This window comes from Elephas maximus, chromosome 1 (assembly GCF_024166365.1).
Source record: "Elephas maximus indicus isolate mEleMax1 chromosome 1, mEleMax1 primary haplotype, whole genome shotgun sequence".
Taxonomy (NCBI): Eukaryota; Metazoa; Chordata; class Mammalia; order Proboscidea; family Elephantidae; genus Elephas; species Elephas maximus.
In genome coordinates this window covers 55,055,770-55,068,780 of record NC_064819.1, presented here as the reverse complement: position 1 = coordinate 55,068,780, position 13,011 = coordinate 55,055,770, and the positions used below count along the sequence as shown (strand labels likewise).

The following is a 13,011-nucleotide window of genomic DNA, read 5'->3' as shown; positions in this document are numbered from 1 at the left end:
GATCCAATATATATGTCTGATAGGATTTCCCAAAAAGGCAGACAAGCAAAATTTGAAGAGATATTTGCTAATGTTTCTCTACAACTGCAGGATGACTTGAGTCATCAAAGCAAACTTTAGTACAAGGATCCAGAAGGATAAATAAATACTAATTCTACATCTTAATACATATAGTCAGACTACAAATTATGGAGAACAAAGGGAGAGAGGAAATCTTAAAAGCTACTAGAGAGAAAGAGACATATTAATTACAAAAGACTGAAAGTTAAATTGACAACAAAAGCAGGTGAAATCCTATTGAAAGCAAAGTCACTAGAAATGGTGGAAGGCACAGTGTACAACAGGAGCTCATCAGATATTTGTTTATTCATGCAAGAACGAATGTATTTGACTTACTCCAGAAGTTGAGCCTTAGGTCAAAATTTGGATGAATCCTGACTTTCACAAAAGGGTTGCCAGTTCCTCTATGTCCAGATTCTGTGACTTGACAAGGGTTTTCCATTATTCAGTCTTAAAGTCAAATCTGTAACAAGGAGTAAGAAAGGCAGCCATGAAGACGTGCAACAGATACTAATGTCTACGACCTCTTAATGGAAGTGATTTTGACTTGCCCACACTGATATAGATTGGTGCACACCCACAACAGGCTGTATACAGAAGCCTCCAGAAATGGGAGCTGATCTTAGATTCCAAGACACTATATACTCCATTTCTGTTTGCAGAGATTCGAGCTTAATGCTGAAGACTGGAAATTTACCATTACTGTCATCAGTTTGACGGGAAATAACTTAAGGGGCAAGACTTTGTGAGTATACAGAGGGCCTCTGGATCTTCCTAGTGCTTAAAAGTAATACATATGTTAAGAATCTACCTTAGCCCTTATGCCAAATTGTAGGTTGCTAGAGACATAAAGAATTAAGCACTGTAAGCATGCCAGTTGCATGTAGTTCCTGAAATTTGTCCACGATGTTCATAGAAGAAATTCTGTATGCAGAGTAAACAGGAAACACAAAAGAAACACACCTATACCCCAGGTCATGCTGTCCAGAGGAAATAAATTTGTCTTTCCTTCCAAAAATATCTGTGGCCAAGGTTATCAGAAACCTGGGTAGTCAGTTGCAGCCTCAGGAATGTGTATAAATGACTTTAAAACGCCATTAGTTCCAGTAACATGGGACTCTCAAGCAGACCTTTACAACCCTTTAAGGATTTAGAGGAACTTCGCTAGTATCTGATAAACCATCACTTCGAATCAAGAGCACTCGGTACAATAATCCCTGGGGAATTTGTGGCTAGGCCCTAGAAAACCCCATTTCCCTCACTGGCCTCTGAGATTAAAAGCGTCCAGAAGACAGGTATTGTGTTTGCTCTGGGACCATAAAAAAAATGCAGCCCCTTAATTCCCATTGGCACCATCTGGCTTAATTCCATTGTAAGACCTACTAGGTGAGGCCTGCTAATCATTGGCAGATCTCTTATCACAACCTCAGATCTCTGTAACTCCCAGTGGCTTGAGCCTTCTTCCCTTGCAATGCCATAAAACGTGTTAGTCCTCAACCTTTTCATTAGAAAACATAGCAGAGGGTTGCAACATAGGAAATCTGATAAATCATCAGAGTGAGCTCATGGATTAAAAATAGAGGACAGCTAAAATACCAAAGGAATTGTGGGAAGAACTGAGATTTCTATCAACATCCTCAGAGTGCAAAAGTAGGGCAAAGGGCTCAGATGAAGGCAAACATGGTAATGCAAGCAGAAAAACAGTACTTTGGATTGAGGAATGTTTCCCAAGAGATGGCACTGAGAGACTGCTCATTTTATTTTATTATGTAATCAAGAGGGAAAATGGAGATTTTTTTTCTTTTAAGGACCAGACCCAAGGAGTTTGCAGTATGCAGCATGAACTCATTGACAAAGGCACCGCCATATTTTAGAGCAAAGTCATCTAAAAATAACTTGTTTCACCAGTTCTAGGGACATTTTTTTTAGTCTTCTGCCAAGAATCCAATTAATGTGGGTTTTCTTTCTCTTTTCCTTTTTTCTTTCAGATGATTTTGTGAGCCGTTTGTATCTTGTACACTTTTATGAAGAAAATTCATAGGGCCAGTGGCCTTGAGTCATATGATATGCGAGTAGCTAAGATGTTAAGGCGTATAATACAATTACTTGATTCCCTCTGGCCCAGGACATTTATAAAGTTCGATTAACTCAGTTAAGCTCCTCTAGGAGTTCTCTTCCTCTCTCCCCGGGCTCTGCCATATTTCACTTCGCAAACAGCTTGTGCTTAGACTCTTTGCCTGCATGAAGCCGGCAGTGAGTGGCCAAGTGGAAAACAGACTCTGAGGCTGGAAGTAGGGGCCAGCCTGGACTTTTCATTCTTGCTCAGAGCTTCTGCAGGCAGGTACCAGGAAATACTTAAATCTAAAGAGTGAAGTGGGCTATCTTCCTGGGGCATCAATGAATAATAAGAAAACACTTCCATAGTAAAACCATGACAAATATTTCAGGGAATAGGATGTAATTTTAAGGCAAAGCACAATACACTTCAAATATAATTTCATGATAATTTTTTCTAGGCAGGGACACTTTGGGCTAAGGCTCTAACTCCTGGAAGCCTCTCACCGCACACTATAAAGCACCATTTCAGGAAGTAACAATGGTGAATTATTCATTTCGAGGAGTATTATTATCAACCTAACAAAACATTCAAAACAGATCACTGCTAGCTATGAATTTTAAAACAGAGTAGACGTTAAAGATAACCTGACCTCACCTAATTACTTTAAAGGTGAAATTGAGAACAATTGATAGAAGGTAGAGAAAGGTCTTGGATGGGTTTTCCTTTCTCCCTAACAGGATCCAGGGCTAAAGCTCTCCATGTGCTGAGCTGTTGCCTGTTCTCGGAACACATCATAGTACCTTTGCTTACAGTCTTCCTTTTGCTTGCACTGCCTTCTCCCTTTGGAAAAGTCTTACTCATTATTCAAGACCTAGCTCAAAAATTATCTCCTCAGGGAAGACTTTCTCTACTTTCTCTACTCACCCAGGCTGCATCCTACTCTGTGCTCTCATAGATCTTCAAATATAATGCTGCTTTAGTCCCTCTCATCTTAAAAACATAGATGAATGAATAAACAAATAAATAAATAGATAACAGTACTCTGTCCTAAGCTCCCTCTCTGGTTGCTGGCCTGTCCATTTCCTCTCCTTCACAAGTAATTTTGTCAAAAGAATTATTTCCGTTTTCAGGCTCTATTTACTCACCCCATTCACTCCTCAATCTACTCCAGGTGGCTTCCAACCTCTCTGCTTCCCTGGACTTATTCTTGCTGAGAGCACCCACGGCTTCTACACGGTCCCATCCAACAGCTGCTTTTCAGTCTTATCACACTTGCCCTCTCTTGAGCACTCTCCACCGCTGGTCACTGTCTCTTTGAAACGCCCTTGGCTCCCATGACTCCGCACTCCACTGGTGTTTCCCCAGGGACTCAGGACATTTCTTTTCAACCTTCTTGGGAGTCCATCCTCCTCTCCTGGACCTAATGATCCAGGTAAGATCCTAAAAATTGTGAAATAAAAGAGTGAACAAGTAGACTCATATTTTGGCAGAAAAGACAAATATATAAGGAACTGTAACAAAATGCACTGGAGCCCTGGTGGTGCAATGGTTAAGCGTTCGGCTGCTAACCAAAAGGTAAGCAGTTCGAATTCACCAGCCACTCCTTGGAAACCCCACGGGGCAGTTCATTCAACAAATACTGACTGAGCATCAGCTAAGTGCTAGGTGCTACGTCAAGCAAGATAAACACTGCCTTGCTCTTGCGGATCTTACAGTTAAATATTTGCACAGATAAGTGTTAGAGTTGTGATGAGTGATGTAAAGAAGTACAGGGGCTGTGGACTGCTGCTGACTATACGTGAAGGCACTACAGTCCAAAAATAGCTCAAATTACTTTTTAAAAATTGAAAGATTGATATAGTCAAACACTTTGAGTGTTCCTATTAGAGTCCTCAGCACTTAGAACTCAGGTTTCTTCTCACTCGTTCCTTTTTTTCTTGGCGACCTTGTCTACTTCTTGGTGTCAAAATCTATATCCTTATCAACAACTCTCAAAAATATGTCTATAGGTTAAGATCTCTCTTTCTGGGTTCCAGACTGTAAATCCAACTGCTTACTTATATTACTAAACACTGTCATAACTATGAAACCCTGGTGACACAGTGATTAAGTGCTCAGCTGCTAACAAAAAGGTTAGTGGTTCAGATTCACCAGCCACTCATTGGAAACCATATGGGGCAGCTCTACTCTGTCCTATACAGCCGCTATGAGTTGGAATCGACTCTATGGCAATGACTTTACGGGTCATAACTATAAGTGAAAGAATCATACCAAAAACTAGCTAAAATAAGAGAGAGGCAGATACTGATTCTATTAGCTCATTTGATCATGTTTCTGAACCAGGAGTAGAAGCAAGAGGACTCAGGTATTTTCAGGACTCTCTCTCTGCCCCTTCTCTCTCTGTATTAACTTCATTAGCTTCATTCTTTTAAGCCAAAGTAATACCATAGCAGGGCATGTTCACCAATGGTTCTGAACTTAGAGTCTCGCAGCTGTGCAACCAGAGTGTAAAAATCTCTCTTCTCCCCACCCAGATTAACAGAAGAAATTTGACTGGTCCAGTGAGGCCACATGGCTTTTCTATGAATCAGTCATCACAGGGTGGGAGCCTGTATGTTACGATTGCTTCGGATTGGGCCATGTGCACACCTCGTTATTACTGGAGGAATAACGTGGGGTGAGCAGGCACGCAGTGTGTACCTGCCAAACCACTCAGCATTTCCACCTGGAGTTCCCACAGGTATCTCAAGTTGATAGTGTCCAACCTGAACTAAGAACTTTTCTCCAACAAACATGATTCTCCTCTAGTATTTGCAGTCTCACAAACCTTGGTGGCACAGTGGTTAAGTGCTATGGCTGCTAACCAACAAGTCAGCAATTCGAATCCGCCAGGCGCTCCCTTGGAAACCCTATGGGGCAGTTCTACTTTGTCCTACAGGGTTGCTATGAGTCAGAATTGACTCAACGGCAACGGTTTTGATATACATATACGTATGTATTTACGATAACTGTCCAGATGCACAGCTCACATTAGAATTCATCAAGCACAGGAGATAATGCAAAGTTATAAAGGCAGATTATTTTCCCTTTTTTCATTCAGTGTGTTCAGAGTGCTGTGCACAGGAAGGGGGTGGGTGGTGGCTCTGAGCAAACCCCCACATGAAGGAGTGGAGTCTGTGCCTCGTCCTTCCCCTTTCCCCTTCCCCATTCTGCTCCCCCAGCCTCAGCCCCACTCTGGGCCCAGCCATCCACTGTTTCCCAGTCAAAATCTTCTCTCAAGAAGGATCTGAAACTCATTTACATTAAAATACAAATGAAATACAAATTCAAATATAGCTGAAAGTGTTACCCTGAGTTTGCTCTTACCTTAAGCTGAATCCCCAGTAATGATTCAAACCAGCTCCAGCAAGGGTGTAGAGATGCCTCCTTAGCAAGTATCTGGCTACTTTTTAAGGTGGATCCATCCTGGAAGTCCTGAAATCTCACTACTTGGGTTATAAACTAATCAGCAGATCTGAAAGAAAGGCACGAAGGGCAGGAGAGAGCTATTGGTACCCACAAAAAACAGTCAGCACCCTTTCATTCCTTTTAGCAGAGGGAGATGAAGACCAGGTGAATATAAAAATCACCTGAGGCTACTGCCCTGGGCCCACTTTTTCAGTAGGCCCAGGTCAAAACTGGAGGGAGTCTCTGAGTGGTGCATATAGTTAAGCATTAGGCTGCTATCTGAAAGGCAGGAAGTTCAAGTCCACACAGAGGCACCTCAGAAGAAAGGCCTGGCAATCTACTTCTGAAAAATCAGTCATTGAAAACCCTACACAGCACAGTTCTACTCCGACACACATGGGGTCAGTGTGAGCCAGAGTCTACTGGATGGCAAATGTTCAGGTTAAAACCTTGCAAAATACTACTTGTAACAAGCACCATGGGGTGTGGAGAGGGCTGAGTTAGTGAGAAACTCCTGACCTCTTGTTCCTGGGCTCCAGTGAACTGGCAGTATTTGCATCTTTCTTCTCACTTCCTGCGGCCTTATCTAGAGTGTGGACGAGTGGGCCCTCCCCACTTCCTCTCTCCTGCCTGCTCAATTGCAGGCATTTCCAAATAGCTTCTCTTTCCTCTCCAGGCCATTTTTGCATGTTGCTGACAGCTTCATCTTTCTGAAGTTCAGTTCTGTTCACGTCCAAGTAATTCACACCCCACTCAGCCCCCATAAAAAAAAAGCACAGGCAAAATCCAATCTTCACACAGTAGCAAGAGTTACCTTTTTTTTTTAAATCAGACTATTTTGTTCCTGCATTTAAAATAAAATGCAAGCTTTCCTCCGTGGCTTACAAGGCCCCTGCATAACCTGGCCTCTGTTGGTCTTCCCACCCTTGTCTCGTACCGTTTCCCCTTGCTCACTGGGCTCCAGCCACACTCATCTGACTGATCCTCAGGAACTCCCACTTCCCTGCTCTCTCCTGCTCGTCTCTGTCCCGCTGCTCCCTCTGCCCAGGATGCTCTTCCCCCAGGCCACTGCATGACTGGCTCTATTGCATCCTTAGCTCTCAACTCAATAATAACCTCTTTTTTTTTTTTTTTTCCTAAAGGTGGCTACTAATCAAAAGGTTAGAGGTTCAAACCTTTTCAGAGGTACCTCAGAAGAAAGGCCTGGCAATCTGCTTCTGAAAGGATACAGCCATGAAAACCCTATGGAGCACAGTTCTACTCTGACATGTGCGGGGTCACCATGAGTTGAAATTGACTCAATGGCAACTGGTTTACTAGAGCAGGATGTGGGCCCTGGTGGTTCAGTGGTAGAATTCTTCCTTCCGTGTGGGAAACCCAAGACCAGTTCTCATCCAGTGCACCTCATTGTCGTTGGGGCTTGCATGTTGCTGTGATGCTGAACAAGTTTCAGCCAAGCTTCCAGACTGAGACGGACTAAGAAGAAAGGCCTGTTGGTCTACTTCCAAAAATCAGCCAGTGAAAACCATGTGGATCACAATGGTCTGGTCCAAAACCAATCACGAGGATGCGGCAGGACTGGGCAGCCACTGCTGTATTTGTGCATGGGGTCCCATGAGTCAGGGCTGACCCTAAGGCAACGAACATCAACAACTAGAGCAGTGCCCCTAGCCTCAACCACTTTCCCCTTTTTTGCCTTTTCCCACCAAGACATAAGCTCCATGAGGACAGGGCCCTGGTTTTCCTGCTCACTTTTGTGTCTCAGCTGCCTGGGTGACAGCTGACACATGGTTGGTTTCAACAAGCATTTTGAGATAGTTATACCATTCCTTCCAGACCTCTTCATCATCTTCAGAATCACCTACCCACTCCTTGCTCACCAGTCAACAATTGCCATGGTTTTGCCTTAACCCACTTGCTCAGTTATGTTCATACAGTTCCCTTACTAAAACAATTCACACATTACATTGAAATACTCTGCGTCAGTTGCTCCTAAATCCTTCTACCTCAAAACGTGGCTGTGGATCGCCATTCCTGGCATCACCAGGGAGCTTCCTGGAAACACAGAGCCTGAAGCCCTGCCCTGCACCTGCTGGACAATCGGCATTTTAACAAGAGCCCCAGGCGACTGGGATGCACACTGACTTTTGCATGTAATCTTCCAAATGTGTAAGTCAGATCTTGTCATCCCTCTTCTCAAAACCCTCAATGGCTCCCCACTTCACTCAGAGTAGAGGTCAAAGCCTAACATTGGCCCACAGGCCGTTCCTGACCCACCCCACTGCCTCCTGATCTCATTTCCTTCCTCTTCCCCCCCTTGCTCACTGCGTTCTAGCCACATGGGCCTCCTTACCATCTCCTGAGGGTGCCAAACACAACCGCACCTCAGGGCATTTGCACTGCTGGGCTCTCTGTCAAATTTCATGGTTCGGCCACCTGCTTCCTTCAGTTCTCTGCTTAAATGTTCCATTACCAAAGAGGCATTCCCTAAGTACCCTGTAAAAAACAGAGATTTCCCTGCCTCATGCCCACCTTCTACTTAGCATTATTGTTTCCACAGCAGTTATGTCACATAACATATAAAATGTCTGTTTATTTATTCATTTCATGCCTGTTTATTAGAATATAAGATTCCTGAGGGCAAGGATTTGTCTGTTTTGTTTACCACTATACCTCCAGCACGCAGAACAGTGCCAGGCAGATAATAAAACCAGTTGCTATGGAGTCGAGGAAACCCTGGTGGCGTAGTGGTTAAGTGCTACAGCTGCTAACCAAAGGGTCGGCAGTTTGAATCCCCCAGGCGCTCCTTGGAAACTCTACGGGGCAGTTTCACTCTGTCCTATAGGGTCGCCATGAGTCAGAATCGACTCGGCGGCACTAGAGTTTTATGGAGTCAATTCTGACTCCATGTGTGTCCGAGTAGAACTGTGCTCCAGGGCGTTTTCAATGGCTGATTTCTCAGAAATAGGACTTTCTTCTAAGGCACTTCTGGGTGGACTTGAACCTCCAGCCTTTTGGTTAGCAGCTGAGTGCACCAACCATTTACACCATTCAGGGACTTCACCTGATAGCAATCCTCTTTTTCTGCTAACAGACTGGATTTTGTCCGTGGATGGTGTAGCCTCGTGCTTCATGAGAAGCTGAACCCTTTTCTTACTCCAGGAGGCAAAATTGAGTTGAAATTGACTCGGAGGCAATGAGTTGGGTTTGGTTTTTGGAAGCCAATTATGGAGGGAGTCCCTAGGTGGTGCAAACAATTAAGCACTTGACCACTAGCTGAAAGGTTGGTGGTTCAAACCCACCCAGAAGCACCTTAAAGACAAGCCTGGCGATCTGCTTCTGCAAGGACACAGCCTTGAAAACCCTGTGGAGCACAGTTCTGCTCTGCACACGTGGGGTCCCCGTGAATCAGAATCTACAGCAACTAACAACAACAAAAGGCAATTATGAGCAATTCATTTCCCTTGCTGTTGATTAGCTTATGAACAGGCCTGAGGTGCAGTTCTATCCCTCATGGCTGAAGGCATTTCTGCTGAGGAGTTGTAGGAGGGGTGGTGGGGCTTCTAGAAGAGGGATCAGCTCTCACAAAGAGGAGGGAGACCCAAAGAAAAGGAAAGTGGTTTTTTGTTTTTTTGCATTTGGATGTGGCTGAGAATGTCCTGCCTAAAGCTTCTGCAAGAAGCCCTGGTGGTGCAGTGGTTAGGCGCTCGGCTGCTAACTGCAAGGTCCGTGGCTGGAACCCACCACTTGCTCTGTGGGAGAAAAGACCTGGTGATCTGTTCCCGTAAAGACTGTTATTGTGTGCTGCTGAGTGGATTCCAACATTCAGCGACCCTACAGGACAGAGTCCTCATAGGGGTGCCAAGGCTGCAGTCTTTACCGGAGCAGTTGTCAAATCTTTTCTCCCACTGAGCCACTGCTGTGGGAGAAAAGACTTGACAACTGGCCTTTCAGTTGGTAGCTGAGCAGTTAACCACTGCCGTGGTCATTCTTTTACCTGTAAAGATCGTTGCTGTTGTTGTCAGCTGCTGCCAAGTCAGCTCCGACTCACAGCAACCCTATGTGCAACAGAACCAAACACTGCCCGGTCCTGCGCCATTCTCACAATCGTTGCTATGTTTGAGCCCATTGTTGCAGCCAGTACGTCAATCCATCTCACTGAGGGTCTTCCTCTCTTTCCCTGACCCTCTACTTTACCAAGTCTGATGTCCTTTCCAGGGACTGGTTCCTCCCAAAAACATATCCAAAGTATGTGAGATGAAGTCTCGCCATCCTTGCTTCTAAGGAGCATTCCGGCTGTACTTCTTCCAAGACAGATTTGTTCATTCTTCTGGCGGTCCATGGAATATTTAATATTCTTCACTAACACCAATTTTTTTTTTTTTTTTTTAACACCAAAGGCATTCAGTTCAAAGGCACCAATTCTTTTTCGGTTTTCCTTATTCATTGTCCAGCTTTTGTATGCATATGAGGCGACTGAAAACACCATGTTTTGGATCAGGTGCGCTTTAGTCTTCAAAGTGAGATCTTAGCTTTTCAACACTTTAAAGAGGTCTTTTGCAGCAGATCTGCCTAATGCCATACGTAGTTTGATTTGCTCATTGCTGCTTTCGCGGTTACTGATGGTGGGTTCAAGTAAAACGAACTCCTTGGCAACTTCAGTCTTTTCTCCATTTATCATGATGTTGCTCATTGGTCCAGTTGTGAGGATCTTTTTTTTTCTTTATGTTGAGGTGCAATCCATACTGAAGGCTGTGGTCTTTGATCTTCATCAGTAAGTGCTTCAAGTCCTCTTCACTTTCAGCAAGTAAGGCTGTGTCATCTGGATAGTGCAGGTTGTTAATGAGTCTTCCTCCAATCCCGATGCTGCATTCTTCTTTACATGGTCCAACTTCTCGGATTATTTGCTAAGCAGACATATTGAATAAATATGGTGAAATTATACAACCCTGATGCATACCTTTCCTGATTTTAAACCCCAAACGACTGCTTCACGGTCTATGTACAGATTCCTCATGAGCACAATTAAGTTCCGGAATTCCTGTTCTTCACATTGTTATCCATCATTTGTTATGATCCACACGGTTGAATGCCTTTTCGTAAGCAGTGAAACACAGGTAAACATCTTTCTGGTGTTCTCTGCGTTCAGCCAAGCTCCATCTGACATCAGCAGAGATATCCATTATTCCTCATCCCCCTCTGAACCTGGCCTGAATCTCTGGCAGTTCCCTGTTGATATGCTGCTGAAACCATTCTTGAATTATCTTCAGCAAAATTTTACTTGCATGTGATATTAATGATATTGTTCAGTAACTCTGGGGATGTAGTGGTTAAGAGCTATGGCTGTTAACCAAAAGGTCAGCAGTTCGAATCCACGAGGCGCTCCTTGGAAACTCTACGGGGCAGTTCTACTGTTTCCTATAGGGTCGCTATGAGTCGGAATCGACTCGAAGGCAACGGGTTTGGTTTGGGTTTTGGTTCAGTAATTCCTGCATTCTGTTGGATCACCTTTCTTTGGAATGTGCACAAATAAGCATCTCTTCCAGTCAGTTGGGCAGGTAGCTGTCTTCCAAATTCCTTGGCATAGATGAGTGAGTGCTTCCAGCATTGCATCCATTTGTTGAAACATCTCAGTTGGTATTCCATCAACTCCTGGAGCCTTGCCTTCAGTGCAGGCATTGTTTCTCGCCAATGCCTTCAGTGCAGCTCAAACTTCTTCCTTGCATGCCACTGGTTCTTGAGCGTATGCTACCTCCTGAGATCCTGAAATGGTTGAACGTCAACCAATTCTTTTTGGCACAGTGACTCTGTGTATTCTTTCCATCTTCTTTTGATGCTTCCTGCATCATTCAACATTTTGCCCATAAAATCCTTCACTATTACAACTTGAGACTTGAATTTTTTTTTAGTTCTTTCAGCCTGAGAAATGCTGAGCATGTTCTTCCCTTTTGATTTTCTAACTCCAGCTCTTTGCACATTTCATTATAGTACTTTACTTTGTTTTCTTGAGCCACCCTTTGAAAACTCCTGTTCACCTCTTTTACTTCAGCATTTCCTCCATTCACTTTAGCTACTCTATGTTCAAGAGCAAGTTTCAGAGTCTCTTCTAACATCCGTTTTGATCTTCTCTTTCTTTCCTACCTTTTAAATGACCTTTTGCTTTCTTCATGTATGATGTCCTTGATGTCATTCCACAACTCATGTCATCTTCAGTCACTAGTGTTCAACGTGTCAGATCTATTCCTGAAAGTGGGATATACTCAAGGTCATACTTTGGCTCTCATAGACTTGTTTTAATTTTCTTCAGCTTCACCTTGAACTTGCGTATAAGCAGTTGATGGTCTGTTCCAAAGTCAGACCCTGGCCTTGTTCTGACAGATGATGTTGAGCTTCTCCATTGTTTCTTTCCACAGATGTAGTTGATTTGATTCCTGTGTATTCCACTTGGCCTTGGAAACCCTATGGGGTATTTGTACTCTGTCTTATAGGGCCAGTATGAGTTGGAATTGACTCGACAGCACACAGTAACAACAGCAACAACAAACCGCCTCAACCGCTTTGCAGTCGTATGGAAACAACCTAAGAGCAAAGCTGGGGTGATATCGTGACTTTAATTGAGCCACTGAATTAACCAATCCTGGGACCACCCTACCCCCAGGCTTCTTGTTTTGTGAGGCATACAATAAGTTTATTTCTCAAGCCATTATGAGTTGCATTTTACACTATTGGTTGCCAAAATAACTCAACACATACTAGACTATTTATGTTTTTACTCAATATCCCCAGCTCCTAACACAGTCCTAAGTGCTCAAAAATGTTTTGATTGAGTGTATGAAGAGTGTTGTGTATTTCAGATTAAAAATGAATGAATTCTATTAATCATTATAGGGTGTAGGAAGTTGAGGAGGCAACACACCATCAGGATTCTCTGTAAAAGCACCACATGAGGAGAAAAAGTAGCATACCACGTAGGAAATGCCCTGGTCATGTGTCACTTGGCAGCATCCCAATACTCGGCTGCTTCACCAGTCCAGTTCCATCGGGAAAAGCAGATGTGCTAAGACCTCCATCTATCAGATGGCCATTTCCTCCCCTGTAATTAATTAAAATTTGAAATCAGCTTTTGTCTGCAGTTACCTAAGTCCAGACCGAAAACAGCCTATCTTGTGTCCTCCATCAGGAGGTGGCTAAGTTTGGGATTTGTGTTGGCATCTCTGAGCTGTGACTGCAGCACCCATTTTTGTGGGAAATAGCAGATGAAACTTTTACAACAACATTCATCCATTAGGAAGGGGGCGGCAGTGGCAGGGCTCAGCATGCCCGAGAGAGCTCTTCTCCTTCTGAAGCTTGTTTAGACTCTCATTCCTTCCGCATTAATGAGACCATTTTTCCCCTTCAGAGCAAACGTAGCTGGAAAACAAATGGATGCAAAATTTAGAAACATC

General features: G+C 43.8%; 1 long non-coding RNA gene across 1 annotated transcript; it reads right to left on the bottom strand.

The window, feature by feature from the left end:
• Nucleotides 1-288: 288 nt before the first annotated feature.
• LOC126070573 (uncharacterized) lies at nucleotides 289-12,723 on the bottom strand. Its single transcript, XR_007516224.1, has 4 exons — nucleotides 12,532-12,723; nucleotides 5,486-5,633; nucleotides 3,265-3,559; nucleotides 289-523 (listed from the first exon to the last, which is right to left on the bottom strand). It is a non-coding gene; the product is annotated as an uncharacterized LOC126070573 (long non-coding RNA).
• Nucleotides 12,724-13,011: the final 288 nt, after the last annotated feature.